Source organism: Nicotiana tabacum, chromosome 19 (genome assembly GCF_000715075.1).
Source record: "Nicotiana tabacum cultivar K326 chromosome 19, ASM71507v2, whole genome shotgun sequence".
In the NCBI taxonomy this organism is placed as follows: domain Eukaryota; kingdom Viridiplantae; phylum Streptophyta; class Magnoliopsida; order Solanales; family Solanaceae; genus Nicotiana; species Nicotiana tabacum.
In genome coordinates this window covers 146,525,525-146,548,131 of record NC_134098.1, presented here as the reverse complement: position 1 = coordinate 146,548,131, position 22,607 = coordinate 146,525,525, and positions in this window count along the sequence as shown.

Genomic DNA, 22,607 nt, shown 5'->3' with positions numbered 1-22,607 from the left:
TCCATTTATTCTTATGTGTCATCTTATTTTGCCCAGTATTTGGGCGTATCACGTTATTCCTTGAGTTCTTTTGTTTATGTATCTACACCCGTGGGTGAATCTATTATTGTGGACTACATGTATTGTTTGTGTTTAATTGTTCTCAGTGGTTTTGAGACCAGAGCTGATTTATTATTGCTCGGTATGGTGGATTTTGATATTATTTTTGGCATGGACTGGTTGTCGCCCTATCATGCTATTCTTGATTACTACGCCAAGACGGTGACGTTGGCTATGCCAGGTCTACCGCGGCTAGAGTGGAGAGGTACCTCGGATCATGTTCCAAGCATGGTTATTTCATTTCTTAAAGCTCAACGAATGGTTGAGAAGGGGTGTGATGCGTATCTAGCCCATGTGAGAGATGTTAGTATTGATACTCCTACTGTGGAGTCAGTTCCTGTAGTAAGGGATTTTCCTGATGTATTTCCAGCGGATCTTCCGGGTATGCCACCCGACAGGAATATTGACTTTGGCATTGATTTGCTACAGGGCACTCAACCCATTTCTATTCCACCATATCGTATGGCCCCAGCAGAGTTGAAAGAATTAAAAGAACAGTTATAGGAATTGCTTGATAAGGGCTTCATTCGGCCCAGTGTATTGCCTTGGGGTACTCCTGTCTTATTTGTAAAGAAGAAGGATGGTTCTATGCGGATGTGTATTGATTACCGCCAGCTAAACAAGGTTACAGTGAAGAATAAGTATCCATTGCCACGTATTGATGACCTATTTGATCAGCTTCAGGGTGCCAGAGTATTTTCTAAGATCGACTTGCGTTTAGGCTATCATCAGTTGAAGATTCGGGATCCAGATATCCCGAAGACATCTTTCAGGACTCGGTACAGTCATTACGAGTTCCTTGTGATGTCTTTTGGGCTGACCAACGTCCCAACAATATTTATGCACTTAATGGATAGTGTATTTCATCCCTATCTTGATTCTTTGGTCATTGTGTTTATTGACGACATTCTGGTATATTTCCGGAGTCAGGAAGATCATGAACAGCACCTGAGGACTGTGCTTCAGATTTTGAGAGAAAATAAGTTATATGCAAAATTTTAAAAGTATGAATTTTGGCTTGATTCAGTGGGATTTTTGGGTCATATAGTTTCGTGTGAGGGGATCAAGGTAGATCCGAAGAAGATTGAAGTAGTGCAGAGTTGGTCCAGACCGTCCTCAGTTATAGAAATTTGGAGTTTCCTTGGTTTGGCAGGGTATTATCGCCGATTTGTAAAGGGTTTCTCTTCTATTGCTGTATCTATGACCAAATTAACTCAGAAGGGTGCTCCGTTCAGGTGGATCGAGGAATGTGAGGAGAGCTTTCGAAAGCTCAAGATAGCTTTGACTATAGCCTCAAAATTGGTATTACCTATAGGTTCAGGGTCTTATATTGTGTATTATGATACATCGCGTATTGGTCTCGGCACAGTGTTGATGCAAGACGGTAAGGTGATTGCCTACGCATCGAGACAGTTAAAGGTACATGAGAAGAATTATCTGGTCCACGACCTGGAGTTAGCAGTTATTGTTCATGCCTTAAAAATTTGGCGGCATTATTTGTACGGTGTCCATTGTGAGGTCTACATCGATCACCAGAGTCTACAATATTTGTTTAAACAGAAGGATCTTAATTTGCGGCAGCGGAGATGGTTGGAGTTGCTTAAGGATTATGATATAACCATTCTCTATCATCTTGGGAAGGCCAATGTAGTGGCTGATGCCTTGAGTCGTAAGGTGGAGAGTTTGGGCAGCTTAGCATATTTACCGGTAGCAGAGAGGCCTTTAGCCTTGGATGTTTAGGCCTTGGCCAACTAGTTTGTTAAACTAGATATTTCCGAGCCGAGCCGAGTTTTGGCTTGTGTGGTTTCTCAGTCTTGTCTTTATGATCGTATCAGGGAATGCCAGTATGATGACCCCTATATGTTTGTCCTTAAGGATACAGTTCAGCACGGTAATGCCAAGGAAGTCACTATTGGAGATGGAAATGTATTACAGATGTAGGGCAGGCTATGTGTGCCTACTGTAGATGGTTTGTGTGAGTTGATTCTCTAGGAGGCTCACAGTTCACGGTACTCCATTCATATGGGTGCTGCAAAGATGTATCAGGACTTGAGATAGCACTATTGGTGGAGGCGTATGAAGAAAGACATAATGGGGTATGTAGCTCGGTGTCTAAATTGTCAACAGGTAAAATATGAGCATCAACGACCGGGTGGATTGCTTCAGAAGTTAGGGATTCTAGAATGGAAATGGGAGCGGATCACTATGGATTTCGTTGTTGGGCTCCCACGGACTCAGAGGGAGTTTGATGTAGTTTGGGTGATTGTGGATAGATTGACCAAGTCATCTCATTTTATTCCTGTGATTACTACTTACTCTTCAGAGCAGTTGGCTCAGGTATATATTCGCGAGATTGTCAGACTTCATGGTGTACCGGTATCTATCATCTCTGACTGGGGTACACAGTTTACCATATGGTTTTGGAGGGGTTTACAGTGAGAGTTGGGTACTCGTGTGGAGTTGAGTACAATATTTCACCCTCAGACGGACGGACGGTCCGAACGCACTATTCAAATACTGGAGGATATGCTTCGTGCGTGTGTGTTAGATTTTGGGGGGTACTTGGGATCAGTTCTTACCACTTACGGAGTTTGCTTACAACAACAGTTACCAGTCAAGCATTCAGATGGCTCTGTATGAGGCTTTGTATGGTAGGCAGTGCTGGTCTCCAATGGGTTGGTTCGAACCGGGCGAGGCTAGACTATTGGGTACACACTTGGTATAGAATGCCTTGGAAAAGGTTAAGTTGATTCAGGATCGACTTCATTCAGCCCAATATAGACAGAAGAGTTATGCGGATCGGAAGGTTCGTGATGTTGCATTCATGGTTGGTGAGCAGGTATTGCTCCGGGTTTCTCCTATGAAGGGTGTAATGAGGTTCGGGAAGAAGGGCAAGTTGAGCCCTAGATATATTGGGCCTTTTGAGATTCTTGAGAGAGTTGGAGAGGTGGCTTACAGACTTGCACTACCACCTAGTCTTTCTGCGATTCATCCGATAGCCCAAGTTTCTATGCTACGAAAATATCACGACCATCCGTCTCATGTGTTAGACTTCAGTTCGGTTCAGTTGGACAAGGATCTATCCTATGTTGAGGAACCAGTGGCTATTTTGTAATAGGCAGGTTCGAAAGCTGAGGTTAATGAACATTGCTTCTGTGAATGTTTAGTGGAGGAGGCGACTTGGGAGACCGAGCATAATATGCGTAGCCGTTATCCACACTTATTCACCAGCTCAGGTACTTTTTCTAACTCCGTTCGAGGACGAACGTTTGTTTTAGAGGAGGAAAATGTGATGACCCAAAATGTCATCTTTAAATTTAATAATTAATTCTGTGTTTTAAGACCTCAAAAAGCACTATTTATCGTTCCTCGACTTGCGTGCGCAGTCCATAAAATTTTTCGGAAAGTTTTTATGTGAAAAATGGATTAAAGTATGAATTAGAGCTTTAAAACTCAACTGAGTTGACTTTGGTCAACATTTTGAGAAATCGGACTCGGATCAGTGTTTTGACAGTTCTGGTAGGTCCGGGTCATGATTTGGGACTTGAGCGTATGCCCGGAATCAAATTCCGAGGTCCCTAGCCCGAGATATGGAATTTTGATAAAAAATTAAAAGTTTAAGTTCTAATAGTGACCGGATGTCGAATTATGTGCAAACGGCCCCGGAATAGAATTTTGATGATTCCACCAGCTCCGTATGGTGATTTTGGACTTAGGAGTGTGATCGGAATTTTTTTTGGAAGTCCGTAGTGAAATTAGACTTGAAATGGCTAAAATAGGAATTTAAAGTTTGGAAGTTTGACCGGGGAGTCGACCTTTTGATATCGGGGTCAGAATCCAGTTCTAAAAATTTTCACAACTCCGTTATGTCATTTATGACTTGGGTGCAAAATTTAAGGTCAATCGGACTTGATTTGATAGGTTTCACCATCGAATGTAGAAGTTGAAAATTCTTAAGTTTCATTAAGCTTGAATTGGGGTGTGATTTGTGACTTTAGCATTGTTTGATGTGATTTAAAGTTTCGACTAAGTTCGTATAATGTTTTAGGACATGTTGGTATATTTGGTTAAGGTCCCAAGGGTCTCGGGTGAGTTTCGGATGGTTAACGGATCAAATTCGGACTAAGAAAAAATCTGGGAAACATTTCTGTCTTCTGGTGTAATTGCACCTGCGAGAAATTGGCCGCCGATGGCTCATGTTGCGCAGAAGTGAGAGGAAGGGCACAGGTGCGGGCAGGCCCGCAGTTGCGATGGAATTTTCTGCACCTGCGAAGGCGCAGATGCTGTCCAAGGCTCGTAGAAGCGAAGGCAGCTGGGCTGAGCAATTTCCGCAGATGCGGTATTTCACCGCAGGTACGAGAATTTTGTCTGCAGGTACGAAAGCACTGGGCAGTGTACAAAATAGAAGGGTCCGAGAAATTGTCATTTTTTGACATTTCCAAAAGCGGGTGAGGCGATTTTTGAGCGAGAAATCATGGGAAATCTTGAGGTAAGTCACATGTGATCATTGTTAGTCAATTATATTGGATTATCATTGAATATTTCGAATAGATTACATGTTTTTGAGGTGAAATTAGAGGATTTGGGCCTAGGGATTTCAAAATGAGAATTTGAGATTTGGAGGTCAAGTTGATGTCGGATTTTAGTAAAAATGGTATGGTTGGACTCGTGGTTGAATGGGCGTTCATATTTCGTAACATTCACCGGGTTCCGAGACGTAGGCCCCACATGCGATTTTTGAGTTAATTTTGAATTTTATTGAAAAATATAGTATTTTCTTATGGAATTGATTCTATAATTTTTGTTGACAGTATCGAATTAATTATGACTAGATTCGAGTCGATCAGAGTCGGAAAATCGAGGAAAAGGCATAATACTTGGTTAAATTGGAGCAAGTCGAGGTAAGTGACTTGTCTAACCTTGTGTGGGGGGATATTTCCCCTAGGATTGGTATTGAAGTGATAAATTATAATGTATTGAAAGTCGTGTATACGAGTTGACGAGTGTGTACACGGGCTAAATGTGAAAGATTATGTTTTAAAATTGTGTAGATCACTGTTGCGCATTTATTAAATTATATTATCTTGTTATATTCTTCATCATTGATCTGAGATATTACTTTAAATTTGTTAGACCTTTTCCTGCTAATTGTTTTACCTGTTAAGTTGAAACTTGATTTCTTTTATACTGCGCATTATTTGAAGGTTGATTTTTTTAAATTGAATATTATTAATATGAAATATTTGATATTTTTAAATTTGATATTGAAGCAACGTATTAAAGAGTTTGAAATATTATTTTCCTGAATTATTTATTTTTGAATATGTTCTTAAGATTTTTGTACTCATTGTGATGGAGCCGTGAGCTCTTTATTGTGGAAAAATATTATTAATGATTTATTTTGGCATGAGCCGTGTGCTCTTTATTGTGGAAAAATATTATTGAATTATTTTGGCAAGTTAAATTATTTGAGCACTTGAGGTGCAAATTGTGATATGGATACGCATGCGGTGGTATAAGGTCTGGGTATTGAAATGCATGCGGTGAGATAAGGGTGGCTTGATACGTGTGGCTAGTAGGGGGAACTAGTAGAAGTCATGCAGGGTGATAAGGATGGCTAAAACGCGGGATGCTATTTCGGAAAAAATATTTTCTTTAAAATAAATTGTAAAGGCTCCCGCGGTGAGATAAGGAAATGAGATATTATAAATTTATTTATGATTTGGGACTACATGGCGGTACCTTGTGAGTGCCCTTATTGATATTGATTTATGGCCATAGTTGGCTTTGATTATTTGTTGTGATTTTCATCAAGTTGAAAGGAATTCTGTTTTGATTCCACGAGATATTATTTGCCATTATTTTGTGGAATTAAATAGTGACATGATACTTGATTTATTTCCATTGTCATTTTATTATATTATATTATTAAATATTTTACCATGAAATTATTATTTTCCAGTAGGGCCTGACCTGACCTCGTCACTACTCTACCGAGGTTAGGCTTGGCACTTACTGGGTACCGCTGTGGTGTACTCATACTACGCTTCTGTACATCCTATTGAGCAGATCCAGGTACTCTTTACCAGCCCCGTCTTCAGTGAGTTACCTGTGCACAGAGACTTCGAGGTATATCTGCCAGCATCCGCAAACTCCGGATCTCCTTATACCATTGTTATGTTGCTTTCTTATTTTTTTATTTAGACCTTGATATATAGAGACATTGAGGATAAAATTCTTAGAAGCTTGTGACTTATTTCTACCAGGTTTTGGGAGTTGTAATTATGTAAAGTTTCAGATTTCTATTTTTATTCCGCATTGATAGCCTTACCTAGTATTAGAGACTAGGTGCGATCACGACATCCTACAGAGAAAATTTGGGGTCGTGACAAGTTGGTATCAGAGCACTAGGTTCATAGGTGTTATGAGTCACAAGCAGGTTTAGTAGAGTCTTGTGGATCGGTACGGAGACGTCTGTACTTATCTTCAGGAGGCTATGGAACTGTTAGAAAAATATTCACTTCTTTCATTCCTTATCTTGCGCAATTGTTGAATTCAAAGTTCTAAACCATTATCTTTTTATTATCTCATAGATGGTGAGGACACGCATAACTGGATCCGATGATCAGACACCAGCACCCCCTGTTGGAGCCGCAAGAGGCCGAGGTCAGGGCAGAGGCCGAGCCAAAGGCCGAGGAAGACCACGTGGTGCAGTCGGAGCACCTGCACGAGCTGCTGCTCTAGAGCCACCAGTAGCTCCAGTTGGAGAACAGGCACCTGAGACGCCTGTTACTACTCCTGCACTTCAGGAGACTCTTGCCCAGGTTTTGAGCATGTTTGGCACTCTAGCTTAGGCAGGGTTAATTCCACTTGCTCCTGCCATATCTCAGGCCAGGGGAGGAGCACAGACTCCTGCCGCCCATACTCCAGAGCCACGGGCCCAAGTTGACCATGCCCCAGAGGTTATACTAGTGCAGCCAGTTGTCCCAGTTTGGCCTGAGATTAGGACAGCAGTTTCAGAGGGGGAGCAGCTCAGGCTCGAGAGGTATAAGAAGTACCACCCTCCCACTTTCAGCGGTTTAGCTTCAGAGGATACTCAGGCTTTTCTGGAGGAATGTCACCGTATCCTTCGTACTATGGGTATTATGGATTCCAGTGGGGTTTCTTTCACGACATTCCAGTTTAGAGGAGCAACCTACCAGTGGTGGCAGGCATATGAGTTGGATAGTCCGGTTGAGGCAGCTTCACTCACTTGGACTCAATTTTCAGATATGTTCTTAAGGGAGTATGTTCCTTAGAGTCTTAGAGATGCATGGCACGTAGAGTTTGAGCAGCTGCGCCAGGGTTCTATGACCGTGTTAGAATATGCGGTCCGATTAAGTGATTTGGCTAGGCATGCACCAGCCTTAGTTGCTACTATTCGAGAGCGGGTTCGTAGATTTATTGAGGGTCTTCTCCCTAGTATCAGATACAATATGGCCCGAGAGCTGGAGATGGACATCACATACCAACAGGTGGTGTCAATTTCTAGGAGATTGGAAGGTATGCGGACTCGGGAGAGGGAAGAGAGGGAAGCTAAGAGGTCCCGAGATTCTGGCATATATAATAATTCTCGTGCCCCAGTTGCAGCCTGTCATGGTAGAGGTTATGTGATCCGTCCTATTCATTCAGCACTTCCAGCTTCCAGTGGTATTCCGGCTACTCCCAGACCTCAGGTTCCATATTATGCACCACTAGTGTCTACCGTACCTCCTGTACGGGGTGATTTTAGCGGGCAGTCTAGTCGATCAGGCCTGAACCAGTCCCAGCAGCCACGACCTCCGAGGACTTGTTTTGAGTGCGGTGACACTCGTCATATTATGAGATATTGCCCCAGATTTAGGAGGGGTGCACCTCCACAGATTTCTCAGGCCCCACCTATTCCACAGGGCCCTCAGGCTTCTCAGGCCATGATTACTACACCAGTTGCCACTCCACCAGCACAGCCAGCTAGAGGTGGAGGTCGGACAGGTAGAGGTCGCCCTAGAGGGGGAGGCCAGGCCAGATATTATGCCCTTCCTGCTAGGACAGAGGCCGTTGCATCCGATTCTGTTATCACAGGTATTATTCCGGTCTGTCATAGAGATGCATCAGTCTTATTTGATCCAGGCTCCACTTATTCTTATGTGTCACCTTATTTTGCCCCGTATTTGGGCGTATCACGTGATTCCTTGAGTTCTTCTGTTATGTATCTACACCCGTGGGTGAATCTATTATTGTGGACCGCATGTATCGTTTGTGTTTAATTGTTATCAGTGGTTTTGAGACCAGAACTGATTTATTATTGCTCGGTATGGTGGATTTCAATATTATTTCTGGCATGGACTGGTTGTCGCCCTATCACGCTATTCTTTATTATTACGCTAAGACGGTGACGTTGGCTATGCCAGGTCTACCACGGCTAAAGTGGAGAGGTACCTCGCATCATGTTCCTAGCATTGTTGTTTCATTTCTTAAAGCTCAACGAATGGTTGAGAAGGGGTGTGATGCGTATCTAGCCCATGTGAGAGATGTTAGTATTGATACTCCTACTGTGGAGTCAGTTCCTGTAGTAAGGGATTTTCCTGATGTATTTCCAGTGGATCTTCTGGGTATGCCATCCGAGAGGGATATTGACTTTGGCATTGATTTGTTACCGGGCACTCAACCTATTTCTATTCCACCATATCGTATGGCCCCAGCAGAGTTGAAAGAATTAAAAGAACGGTTATAGGAGTTGCTTGAAAAGGGTTTCATTCGGCCTAGTGTATCGCCTTGGGGTGCTCCTGTCTTATTTGAAAAGAAGAAGGATGGTTCTATGCGGATATGTATTGATTACCGCCAGCTGAACAAGGTTACAGTGAAGAACAAGTATCCATTGCCACATATTGATGACCTATTTGATCAACTTCAAGGTGCCAGAGTATTTTCTAAGATCGACTTGCGTTCAGGCTATCATCACTTGAAGATTTGGGAGCCAGATATCCCGAAGACTGCTTTCAGGACTCGGTATGGTCATTACGAGTTCCTTGTGATGTCTTTTAGGCTGACCAACATCCCAGCAACATTTATGCACTTAATGAATAGTGTATTTAAGCCCTATCTTGATTCTTTCATCATTGTGTTTATTGATGACATTCTGGTGTATTCCCGGAGTCGGGAATATCATGAACAACACCTGAGGACTGTGCTTCAGATTTTGAGGAAAAAAATGTTATATGCAAAATTTTCAAAGTATGAATTTTGGCTTGATTCAGTGGGATTTTTGGGTCATATAGTTTCGTGTGAGGGGATCAAGGTAGATCCGAAGAAGATTGAAGCAGTGCATAGTTGGTCCAGACCGTCCTTAGTTACGGAAATCAGGAGTTTCCTTGGTTTGGCAGGGTATTATCGCCGATTTATAAAGGGTTTCTCTTCTATTGCTGCATCTATGACCAAATTAACTTAGAAGGGTGCTCCGTTCAGGTGGACCGAGGAATGTGAGGAGAGATTTCAAAAGCTCAAGACAGCTTTGACTACAGCCTCAAAATTGGTATTACCTACAGGTTTAGGGTCTTATACTGTGTATTATGATACATCGCGTATTGGTCTCGGCGCAGTGTTGATGTAAGACGGTAAGGTGATTGCCTACGCGTCCAGACAGTTAAAGGTACATAAGAAGAATTATCCGGTCAACAACCTGGAGTTAGCAGTTATTGTTCATGCCTTAAAAATGTGGCGGCATTATTTGTACGGTGTCCATTGTGAGGTCTACATCGATCACCAGAGTCTACAACATCTGTTTAAACAGAAGGATCTTAATTTGCGGCAGTGGAGATGGTTGGAGTTTCTTAAGGATTATGATATCACCATTCTCTATCATCCTAGGAAGGCCAATGTAGTGGCTGATGCCTTGAGTCGTAAGGCGGAGAGTTTGGGCAGCTTAGCATATTTACCGGTAGCAGAGAGGCCTTTAGCCTTGGATGTTCAGGCCTTGGCCAACTAGTTTGTTATAGTGGATATTTCTGAGCCGGGCTGAGTTTTGGCTTGTGTGGTTTCTCAGTCTTCTCTTTATGATCGTATCGGGGAATGTCAGTATGATGACCCCTATCTGCTTGTCCTTAAGGATACAGTTCAGCACGGTAATGCCAAGGAAGTCACTATTGGAGATGACAATGTATTAAGGATGCAGGGCACGCTATGTGTGCCTAATGTAGATGGATTGCGTGAGTTGATTCTCTATGAGGCTCATAGTTCGCGGTACTTCATTCATCCAGGTGCTGCAAAGATGTATCAGGACTTGAGACAACACTATTGGTGGAGGCGTATGAAGAAAGACATAGTGGAGTATGTAGCTCGGTGTCTAAATTGTCAACAGGTAAAATATGAGCATCAACGACCGGGTGGATTGCTTCAGAAGTTAGAGATTCCAGAATGGAAATGGGAGCGGATCACTATGGATTTCGTTGTTGGGCTCCCACGGATTCAGAGGGAGTTCGATGCAGTTTGGGTGATTGTGGATAGATTGACCAAGTCAACTCATTTCATTCCTCTGATTACTACTTACTCTTCAGAGTAGCTGGCTCATGTATATATTCGCGAGATTGTCAGACTTCACGGTGTACCGGTATCTATCATCTCTGACCGGGGTACACAGTTTACCTCACGGTTTTGGAGGGGTGTACAGCGAGAGTTGGGTACTCGTGTGGAGTTGAGTACAACATTTCACTCTCAGACAGACGGACCGTCCGAACGCACTATTCAAATACTGGAGGATATGCTTCGTGCCTATGTGTTAGATTTTGGGGGTGGTTGGGATCAGTTCTTACCACTTGCGAAGTTTGCTTACAACAACAGTTACTAGTCAAGCATTCAGATGGCTCCGTATGAGGCTTTGTATGGAAGGCGGTGCCGGTCTCTAGTGGGTTGTTTTGAACCGGGCGAGGCTAGACTATTGGGTACACACTTGATTCAGGATGCCTTGGAAAAGGTTAAGTTGATTCAGGATCGACTTCATACAGCCCAATATAAACAGAAGAGTTATGTGGATTGGAAGGTTCGTGATGTTGCATTCATGGTTGGTGAGCAGGTATTGCTCCGGGTTTCGCCTATGAAGGGTGTGATGAGGTTCAGGAAGAAGGGCAAGTTGAGCCCTAGGTATATTGGGCCTTTTGATATTCTTGAGAGAGTTGGAGAGGCGGCTTACAGACTTGTACTACCACCTAGTCTTTCTGCGGTTCATCCGGTAGTCCATGTTTCTATGCTACGGAAATATCACGGCGATCCGTCTCATGTGTTAGACTTCAGTTCGGTTCAGTTGGACAAGGATCTATCTTATGTTGAGGAACCAGTGGCTATTTTAGATAGGCAAGTTCGAAAGTTGAGGTCAAAGAATATTGCTTCCGTGAAGGTTTAGTAGAGGGGTCATCCGGTCGAGGAGGCAACTTGGGAGACCGAGCATAATATGCACAGCCGTTATCCACACTTATTCACTAGCTCAGGTACTTTTTCTAACTCCGTTCGAGGACGAACATTTTTTTAGAGGTGGAGAATGTGATGACCCAAAATGTCATCTTTAAATTTAATAATTAATTCTGTGTTCTAAGACCTCGAAAAACATTATTTATCATTTCTCGACTTGCGTGCGCAGTCCATAAAATTTTCCAAAAAGTTTTTATGTGTAAAATGGATTAAAGTATGAATTAGAGCTTTAAAACTCTACTTCAACATTTTGTGAAACCGGACTCTGATCAGTGTTTTGACAGTTCCCGTAGGTCCGTATCATGATTTGGGACTTGAGTGTATGCCCGGAATCAAATTCTGAGGTCCCTAGCCCAAGATATGGAATTTTGATGAAAAATTAAAAGTTTAAGTTCTAATAGTGACCGGATGTCGAATTATGTGCAAACGACCCCGGAATAGAATTTTGATGATTCCACCAGCTCTGTATGGTAATTTTGGACTTAGGAGTGTGATCGGAATTTTATTTGGAAGTCCGTAGTGAAATTTGGCTTGAAATGGCTAAAATAGGAATTTAAAGTTTGGAAGTTTGACCGGGGAGTGACCTTTTGATATCGGGGTCGGAATCCAGTTCTGAAAATTTTCACAGCTCTGTTATATCATTTATGACTTGGGTACAAAATTTAAGGTCAATCGGACTTGATTTGAAAGGTTTCACCATCGAATGTAGAAGTTGGAAATTCTTAAGTTTCATTAAGCTTGAATTGGGGTGTGATTTGTGACTTTAGCATTGTTTGATGTGATTTAAAGTTTCGACTAAGTTCGTATAATATTTTAGGACATGTTGGTATATTTGGTTAAGGTCCCAAGGGTCTCGGGTGAGTTTCGGTTGGTTAACGGCTCAAATTCGGACTAAGAAAAAATCTGGCAAAAATTTTTGTCTTCTGGTGTAATCGCACCTGCAAGAAATTGGCCACAGGTGCGATGCCGCAAATGCGACTCATGTTGCACCGAAGCGCTTGCGCAGAAGTGAGTGGAAGGGCACAGGTGCGAGCAGGCCCACAGGTGCGATGGAATTTTCTGCACCCGCGAAGGCGCAGATGCGATCCAAAGCTCGCAGAAGCGAAGGCAGCTGGGCTGAGAAATTTCCGCAGATGCGGTATTTCACCGCAGGTGCGAGAATTTTGTCTGCAGGTGCGAAAGCACTGGGCAGTGTACAAAACAGAAGGGTCTGAGAAATTGTCATTTTTTGACATTTCCAAAAGCGGGTGAGGCGATTTTTGAGCGAGAAATCACGGAAAATCTTGAGGTAAGTCACATGTGATCATTGTTAGTCAATTATATTGGATTATCATTGAATATTTCGAATAGATTACATATTTTTTGGGTGAAATTAGAGGATTTAGGCCTAGGGATTTCAAAATGAGAATTTGAGATTTGACGGTCAAGTTGATGTCGGATTTTAGTAAAAATGGTATGGTTGGACTCGTGGTTGAATAGGCATTCGTATTTTATAACTTTCGTCGGATTCCGAGACGTGGGCCCCACAGGCCTTTTTTTTGAGTTAATTTCGGATTTTTATTGAAAATATAGTATTTTCTTATGGAATTGATTCTATAATTTTTGTTGACTGTATCGAATTAATTATGACTAGATACGAGTCAATCGGAGTCGGAAAATCAAGGAAAAGACATACTACGTGATTAAATTGGAGCAAGTCGAGGTAAGTGACTTGTCTAACCTTGTGTGGGGGGATATTTCCCCTAGGATTGGTATTGAAGTGATAAATTATAATGTGTTAAAAGTCGTGTATACGAGGTGACGAGTATGTACACGGACTAAATATTAAAGATTATGCTTTTAAATTGTGTAGATCACTGTTGCGCATTTATTAAATTATTTTATCTTATTATATCTTCATCATTGATCTGAGATATTACTTTAAATTTGTTTGACCTTTTTCTGCTAATTGTTTTACCTGTTTAGTTGAAACTTAATTTCTTTTATACTGTGCATTATTTGAGGTTGATTTTTTTAAAATTAAATACTATTAATATGAAGTATTTGATATTGAAGCAACATATTAAAGAGTTTGAAATATTATTTTTCTGAATTATTTATTTCTGAATATTTTCGTAAGATTTTTGTACTCATTGTGATGGAGCTGTGAGCTCTTTATTGTGAAAAAATATTATTGATGATTTATTTTGGCATGAGCCATGAGCTCTTTATTGTGGAAAAATATTGTTGAATTATTTTGGCAAGTTAAATTATGTTGAATTATTTTGGCAAGTTAAAAACATCTGAATGTAGATCACTGTTGCGAAAAATATTGTTGATTTATTTCCGCATTATGGATACACATGCGGTGATATAAGGTTTGGGTATTGAAATTCATGCGGTGAGATAAGGATGGCTTGATACGCGTGGCTAGTAGGGGGGAACTAGTAGAAGTCATGCGGTGTGATAAGGATGGCTAAAATGAGGGATGCTATTTCAGAAAAAATATTTTCTTTAAAATAAATTGTAAAGGCTCCCGCGGTGAGATAAGAAAATAAGATATTGTGAATTTATTTATGATTTGGGACTACGAGGCGTACCTCGTGAGTGCCCTTGTTGTTATTGATTTATGGCCATAGTTGCCTTTGATTATTTGTTGTGATTTTCATCAAGTTGAAAGAAATTCTGTTTTGATTCCACGAGATATTATTTGCTATTATTTTGTGTAATTAAATGGTGACATGCTACTTGATTCATTTTCATTGTCATTTTATTTTATTATATATTTAAACATTTTATCATGAAATTATTATTTTTCAGTAGGGCCTGACCTGATCTCGTCACTACTCTACCGAGGTTAGGCTTGGCACTTACTGGGTACCGTTGTGGTGTACTCATACTACACTTCTGCACATCTTTTTGTGCAGATCCAGGTACTCTTTACCAGCCCCGTCTTCAGTGAGTTACCTGTGCACGGAGACTTCGAGGTATATCTGTTAGCGTCTGCAGACTCCGGAGTCCCCTTCTATCATTATTATGTTGCTTCCTTATTTTTTTCTTTAGACCTTGATATATAGAGACATTGAGGATAAAATTCTTTGAAGCTTGTGACTTGTTTCTACTAGGTTTTGGGAGTTGCAATTATGTAAAGTTTCCGATTTCTATTTTTATTCCGCATTGATAGGCTTACCTAGTCTTAGATACTAGGTGCCATCACGACATCCTACGGAGGGAATTTGGGGTCGTGACAGAATTTTACGTGTACCTAAGTTATTTTTTGCATGAATCGTAGAAAATAACCAAGTATGGGGATTGGGTGGTACTTGTACTATGGATTGTATTTACTGATGTGTAGGAGCCACTTGGTCCAAGGTTAGTTGTTCACTGTGCCACAACAAAACTATTCCTCCTGTCATACCCTCCGTTGGTGCTTGGGCAATGTTGTTAAACCCAAAGTCATCACGTAGATAAGTGTGATTCTGCAGGTGCGTCTCAAGGAGTGCCATAAATGCCGGCTGATGATAATTAATGAGTGATCGAAAGTTTCTATGAAAGTCTAGGGACTGTGCTCCCCTATAATTTCAAGTGATAAGCTGCTTGGTTCTACTATTCGCTGGTGGAGGTGTAGGGTGTTGTGTTCCCTCCTCTTGGGTCTCAGTCATCTGGATTGGTTGTTGGCCTTATATTTAGGGAACCAACTTTTGAGCTCCTGCGGGCAAATATTATTACTTTTCTTTCGTACTGTTCTTTGAGGGTGTAGGACCTGTTCTCGTTGAGCAAGCATATGATTGGTCGTGTTTCCCTTATGTCTTCCATTATTGGAGCCACCTCTAGTTGTGCTATTTCGTCGAGTTCGTTGTGAGGATGGGGTAGTGGACTGGTCGGAGGTGTGACTGGTTGATAATTTGGTATGATGATGTTTGTGCATGTCAGTATGGGCATGGCTATCACTGATCGTGGTTGAATCCATGGAACAAGAGAGTGGGCTGGTAGTTATGGCAGGTAAAATGGGAATTCCATGGTTTGATGAGGTGTTGGGTATTGACTTTGTGGGTGTATCTAAGGTGGGTTTGGGTACAATAGTAGGATTGGTGTGGTGTGGTGGTAGTTGGTTAGGGATGATGGTGGATGCATTGCCCACAAGTATTAGTTGTAGAGGTCGACTCCCATCCCCATCCCCTGCGTGACAATTTGAGCTATGTCCGTCGGATTTTGAATCATGATTATCACGTTTTGATTCTCTATTTCCATTGTAAATGTTAGTGCATGGTCTTGTAGGCTCATTTCTAGCTATGACTGTAGGTATGCTTGCATGGGTGGGAATTGGGAGATGTATATGAGAGGTGGTTGTGGAGGTTGGTTGGGAGGTTGCATGGTGATTGTGTTCGGGATGATTGGGTATTGTAGTAGTTTTATGTTCGTGAAAGAGGTTTTCCTCCGATATTGGAAATTTAAGGGTGTGTTGTCATGAGTGCGGGTTGTAGGTTTATCAATGGCCTACCTTGTAGAAATAGAGTTTGAAGTGGAGATTAATGATGAATGGGCAGTGATGGGATTAATCTGAGGGGTTAAGTTGTGCAGTTGATTTGATGTGGGTTGGTATAGTGTATTTGATGTTGAGGGATGAGCACGTGACTGGTCTATAGGTGTAGGTTGTGGTGTTGCATGGGATTTATTGAGTAATTTGTTTGGGTCATTGGAGTGTTCTAGTGGAGATGGGCCATTTTGAGTAGCTAGTATAGCTATATTGATGTGTGGAATAGTCTGGAGAAGGTATTGGTGCAATTGGGTTGTGAATGTGGTGGGTGGTTCAATTGCGGACGTGTCATGTGGACGGGGTTGTGCAGTTTGAAATTTCACGTGTTTGGTAGATATGTTTGGTTTATTTGACGTAGAGGATGACTGATACATAATTTGGGTATTAAGTGGCTGGGCTAAGTTTAGGTCTGATGGGTTAGCAGTTACATTTGGGCTCACATAGGCATGTTATTAGGCTATCAGTGGGTGTGGGATTTTTTAGGCTCATGGGTGGTGAATTTTGTTCTATCATGCTTATGTCTTCTATATCTTGTAATATTTTAATGGTAGAATCATTAAAAAAATTTGGAAGGGTAGCATAGTCTTTTTTTTTGATTTTTTGAATAGGGTTATGAATGAAAGCAGTAGTGAACTTATCTATGGGGTCCGTTGTAGCAGCCGCCATTGAATGTAAGTGCATCTGGTCATTCTTTGGATGGTATTCTCTAGAACGTGGTAGTAGTAGCATTTCTCCTCGTTTGGTAGGACTTTTGGTCGTATGTTTTTGTGGAAATTATACTATTTTCCACTCACCTTCCAGGGACTTTGTTTGGTTTGGACTTTGAATTTGATTAGTGCTTGTAGTAGCACCATTTGGGTTGTTAATGAAGGCGAATGGTTGAATATGTGTGGTCATTGTGCTTAATGTTGTTTGGTAAGTGCATAGATTGGTGGTTTGGCCAAGTCTACCACATAGAGTACATAACATATTGAGTCTTTCATATAGAATCTGTTGACGGTGCATTCCAATAAAATGTGTGTTTTGAGTGGTTTTTCTAAAGGCACTCATATGCATATGCGTGCATACCGTCCTCTAGTGGTGGAGGAGGTGCAAGTGTCGATCTTTAGAAGGGTACCCACTTTTATCCCTGCACGTTGTAGGATTTTAAAATCATAAAACTCTGTGGGTAATTCCGGGAGTCTAATCCAAATGGCAGAATACATGAGTTGTGTAACTGAAGCGATGAACTTTGGTTCCCATTTGCGAACGGAGAGGAAGTGATTAAATACAAACCAAGATCCTTCATGCAGTGCCTTAGTCATATTTTTCTCTTTCTGAAATTTAATAAGAAATAAATCTGATCCAAAATCAATGAGTGAGAGATCTTCAGTGGGTTGCCATAATGCTCTAAGTTTTGTATGTAAAGTTTGGTGACCCACTTTACGACCAAAAACTTTAACCATCACAGAATATTTTCAAGATGAGTACAGGCGAGTTTTATGAGAAGTGGATAATGTTATAAATGTATCTGGATTAGTGTCGGTGGTTGTTTCATCCAAAAGGTCAATGTGGGAGTGGATTGTGTGGAAGGTATTTGGTATGTGGTGGAATTGGTTATGAGTCAGTAGAGTTTGCATGAATGATGGGGGTTGTATTTTGTGAAATTGTTGTAGTGGTAGTGTCAATATGCATGGAGCTTAAATCAGGTAGTTTTGGTGGTGTGGTGGCTATATTGGTCGTCATTTTTGGGAAATTGGTGTTTGTGTGACTGAAAAAAGGAAGCTTTTAGACTGTGTAGAAGGAAATAATTTTTAGGGAGAAACGGGAGTCTCTCTCTAACCATCACCTTCGTATACTTGTATACCTAATGGAACAGCAAATACATTTACTCCTCAAGAAGAAGAAGTAGAACATCAATTCCTCAAAAAAGTACTTTTGGTGAGAATTAATTTATGTATGACTAATTAATTTGAAAAGCACTTTTAAACAACAATTAATATTTGACCAAGCTTTTAAAATGTAATTCTAAGTATATTTTTCTCAAAAGTATTTTTCAATAAAATATTTTTGGAAAGAAACTAGTATTTTTTTCTACTTCTAAAAAACTGATTCTGCTTCTACTCAAAAGGACTTTTTTTCCTTCTAAATATTTGGCCAAGCACCTTCAACTTGGGGGAAAAAAATACTTTTGAAACAAAAAAAAACACTTTTGGTCGAAAAGAAGCTTGACCAAAAAGGATATAAATTAGGATTATTTTTTAATTACTTTACCGGTGATTATACTCCAATTAACCTCCCCCAAAAATGAATATTTGAAAAAATAATCCATGAAATATAAAAGAGAGAAAGTACCAATGGATAGTTATTACATTTGAAATCCAAAACCCAGCCCATGCGTATCTAATTGCCTCAATCCCATACTCAAAACTGGTACTCAATTTATGAGTCACCAATAATTGCATTTGTATTAGGTGAACTTTGGGTTTTATTGCAGCTCTACAGTCATGTCAAAGCCCATTATGGAAAGACTTTCCGTTTTTTATTTATTTATAGAATTAACCTAAATAGCCGCTCACACAATTGATTAAACTAAATGTAGCCAACGGTTGTATAATATATATTTATGTATAATATTTATATAACGCGTATACATACCAGCTATGAAGAGTAAATAGTGAATCCGACCGGCTATTTGTATAAAGATTTTTTTTTTGGGAGTAATAAATTCACCTTAACCGCATCATATATGAAATGTTCATGGGGTGTTTTGCAGGTAAGAAGACATATATTGAAGATATTGAGTGGATCAAGATAGGATGAAGGAGAATAGAACAGTTTGATTAGGTAGTATAATAGCCAAGAAGTCATTGGTAAAACTATTTGAATTGTGACTTGTTTACAGCTAATATGACCCCGTCAGTAAATCATGCCAAACCCTAATGAAGTTTGAAAATCAAAAGGGCCTAACTTTGGGACCATGGGATCTCTAACCTTAAGAGTTATCCTATAGAACTATTCAAAATGCAAGTAAGAAGTGAACAACAATCTTGCACAAATTAAAACATATATACTGGTCTAATATTAAAAATTGACCAATTAGTTGGAGCTAGTTTATGATCAACTTATAAGGATGAAGAAATGATCTCTCTTTACAAAAAGAAAATACTTAGTGAAATATGATATATTGAATTTTATCGGATCATATTATATTATATGATACCTCATGTATCGCAAAGTGAATGGAAACATCCATGTGCTCTCTAAATTTACACATATTATAGTTAAATAACTTTATATATATATATATATATATATATATATATATATATATATATACTATTTGTTCTATATATGTTAGAAGCAAGTAATATTCCGCATTCGCTAACCTAAAATTTTAGATTCGTTTCAACTGTTATATTTTTTCATGTAAATTTATATAACCTTTAAATCCCATATCAATAACCCATTATCATATTAGGAACTAATCAAAGTCTATAAATTAAAGTTTAGCCATCCTCTAGTTCCTTCTCATCAGAATTTAGAGAAGACACCATTTTTGTCCCTTCCCTCCATCACTAACAATTGTTTGGATGTTTCATCTCATGGTTTTAATCTATGTTGCTCTAACACTAAAAAGAATATTTTGGATAACTAAAAATTGAAAGGCAAAAAATTCAACGTCCCTCATATATTTTGGATAACAAAAAATTATTTGTCGAATCTTCACCAAATGAACTAGTTTAAAGAATAGAAATAGTATATAGGAGTCTCTGTTAGTATTTAACTAGTCTTAGAGTACGCGCATTGCACGTGTTATCTTATCTCAATAAATATAATATTTCAAAGAATTACATAAATATTATATTATTATGGTTGAGTTATAAAATAAAAGTTAAAGTTAAAAATAGTAAGTTTTTAAAAATAATAATTATTGATCGCATTTAGCTAACTCAAAAAAAGAAGGAAACTCTATCCCATATAAGTTCTTAATCATCTCATTCAATGGACAGAAGACGCCTTCTTTTTCCTCACGAGCAAAATGTAATTTTTTCTATTTCTTTTATATATAAGAAATATCACAGGAATTATTTCCAACAAATTTAAAATAAATTACTATCACAAAAAGTAAATTCAACCGCTACTTTTTAATTAATCTACTTTTTTGTTTTTAACTTTCCACGTATGAAATTATATGTATGAATTTATTCAAGAGTTTTATAGGATTTTGCAGTTGATGCTTATTACTATATTATAATCGATTTTGCATTATTTTTTATTTTTTCCAGCACAATAGCTATTCCTATAAAAAAATCTTATTTTTGTATCTAAAATTTTTGTCAGTTGGAAAAAGGGTTTACTTAGATGATGATTTGCAAAGAAATTGAATGGGATTTCTTTTTTAATTTGTTAATTCAAAAATTTAATATTTATTCTTATTAAAAGAAATAATTTGATTTTTGTTGATTGAAATTATTAATATGTTTTAAACATTTGATTATAGTTATATTTTTATTTAGAATTATATTTTTCAAGCCTAAAAATTCAATCTGATATTTAAGTTTGGATATTTGTATTTGCAAAGCTATTCGTGTTTTTTTTAAACTATTGCCAACGGCCCACCCCCCCCCCCCCTATATTTTTATAGTTATACTTGTTGAAATTATTGAGGTGTAATTTTCAAAGATTATAGTATGAGATAAATCATACAAACTAAATATTAATAATTAATCACTCTCTCATATTTATTGGAAAAGTCTTGTTGTTGCGACCAAACACACTCACACAAGTATACGTAATCGTCAAATAATAGAGTAGTGAGTAGAGTATCGTTCCCACGAAGATTTATGATTAACTTTTGACTGATTCAAACTCAAATAACTAATCGATTTAAGAGATTTCTCACAAAATATATAATTGACTAATTTACTACCTAAAACTATCAAGCAATGAAATAACCAGAAATCAACCACAACACTTAAGCAATTTTGGATAATAATCAATAGGAGATGATATTCTAGGGTCACGGGTTAGCTAACAATCATGTTGTGTTCTTGGCTTAAAATGACTAATTGATTTATCTGGATTGTTGGTTGACAAAGTTGATATTACTTATAAGAATCTGTCGAGTTCTTACTCGCCTATTCATGCTAACTTAATGCCTATATGTCTATGGAATTAAGATTAACAAGAATGCATTTACACTTCCTTTATTTCAACCAAACAAGGCAATTATGTATATTTCTATCCTAACCGCGAATCTGTTCCCCGATGCACGAGTTCAAGAACCTGCTCTATTTAATTCTATATGCAATCTAGAATTCTCACTTTCGAGTTCAACTCTAGATTTGTAGATAGTATTTCATTGTTAGCTACTCAGCAAAATAATTAAAAACAGAATTAAATAAACAACTCAATATGATAAAATTAAATTCGTCAATTTAAACTTCAAACATCAACATTCATGTATCACCCATGACCCTAGAATAATAGGGTTCTTAGCCGCTCATGTTCATACAATCATCAAAAAATAATATTTTCTAAACATAAAATCAATGAATACTAGAAGAAGAATAGAAGATTTGATCAAATCTGTGCTCCCAAGTGTTTCGTACTTTTGGTTTTCTCTCAAAATCACGCCACCTTCAAAATAGGTTTAGGTTGGCTTTTATATGAGTTGGGGGCATCTTGGGGTCGAAATAACCGAGTCCTAGTCGAAATAGGACATTCTTGCATTTTGAGCGTCCAGGGCAGCATGGGGCGCTGGCCCTGGCGCACACCCTCTTAACCATTTTGTAAATTGCGCCACAGGTTGCGCCCCACGCTGCCTGTGGCCCTCAAATTCTACTTTTTGCCTTTTCTTCCCAATTTCGCTCCAATTCACGCCCTTTCGTCCCAAATTACATCCGAATGATTCTTACACATAGAAATACCACAAATTAGCACAAATAATCATGTTATACATCTCAAATCTTCGAGACATGAGTAAAATGTGAGACAATATACATCAAAATATACATACATTAAGCCAAATATCACTTGTCCATGTCTACAATGGTTTCCATCATTTAACTTTGTGGCATTTATGCTTCGCCTCCTCGTAATAGCATAAGTAACATTACGTTGGTCTATATAAGGAAAACTACATAAATTAGTAACAAATTCACGTACCACTAATCCTTCCCAAACCAAATGGTTTGTTGTTGATTTGGGATTGTTGATAGTTTTTCCTTACCTTTTTCTTAACGATTTATATTTTAATAATGTCCTAAATATTAGGATTTCTTACCTAGTTCAAATAAGGAAGAATTTAAAGCACAAACTTAAATTGATTTAAAAATTTAAAATATTAGGAAATAATTTTAAATGTCGATTTTGTCCAATATGAACTGCTAAGTGAATGACATTTCGCTAAGGGCCTTCGTGCTTTTAATATGAACTCTATTTTAAAGAGGTAAAAAAAGGCGAACGACATTTCGATAAGTGCCTTCATGCATTTAATATAATCTAGATAGACAGGCATAGATGTAGATAT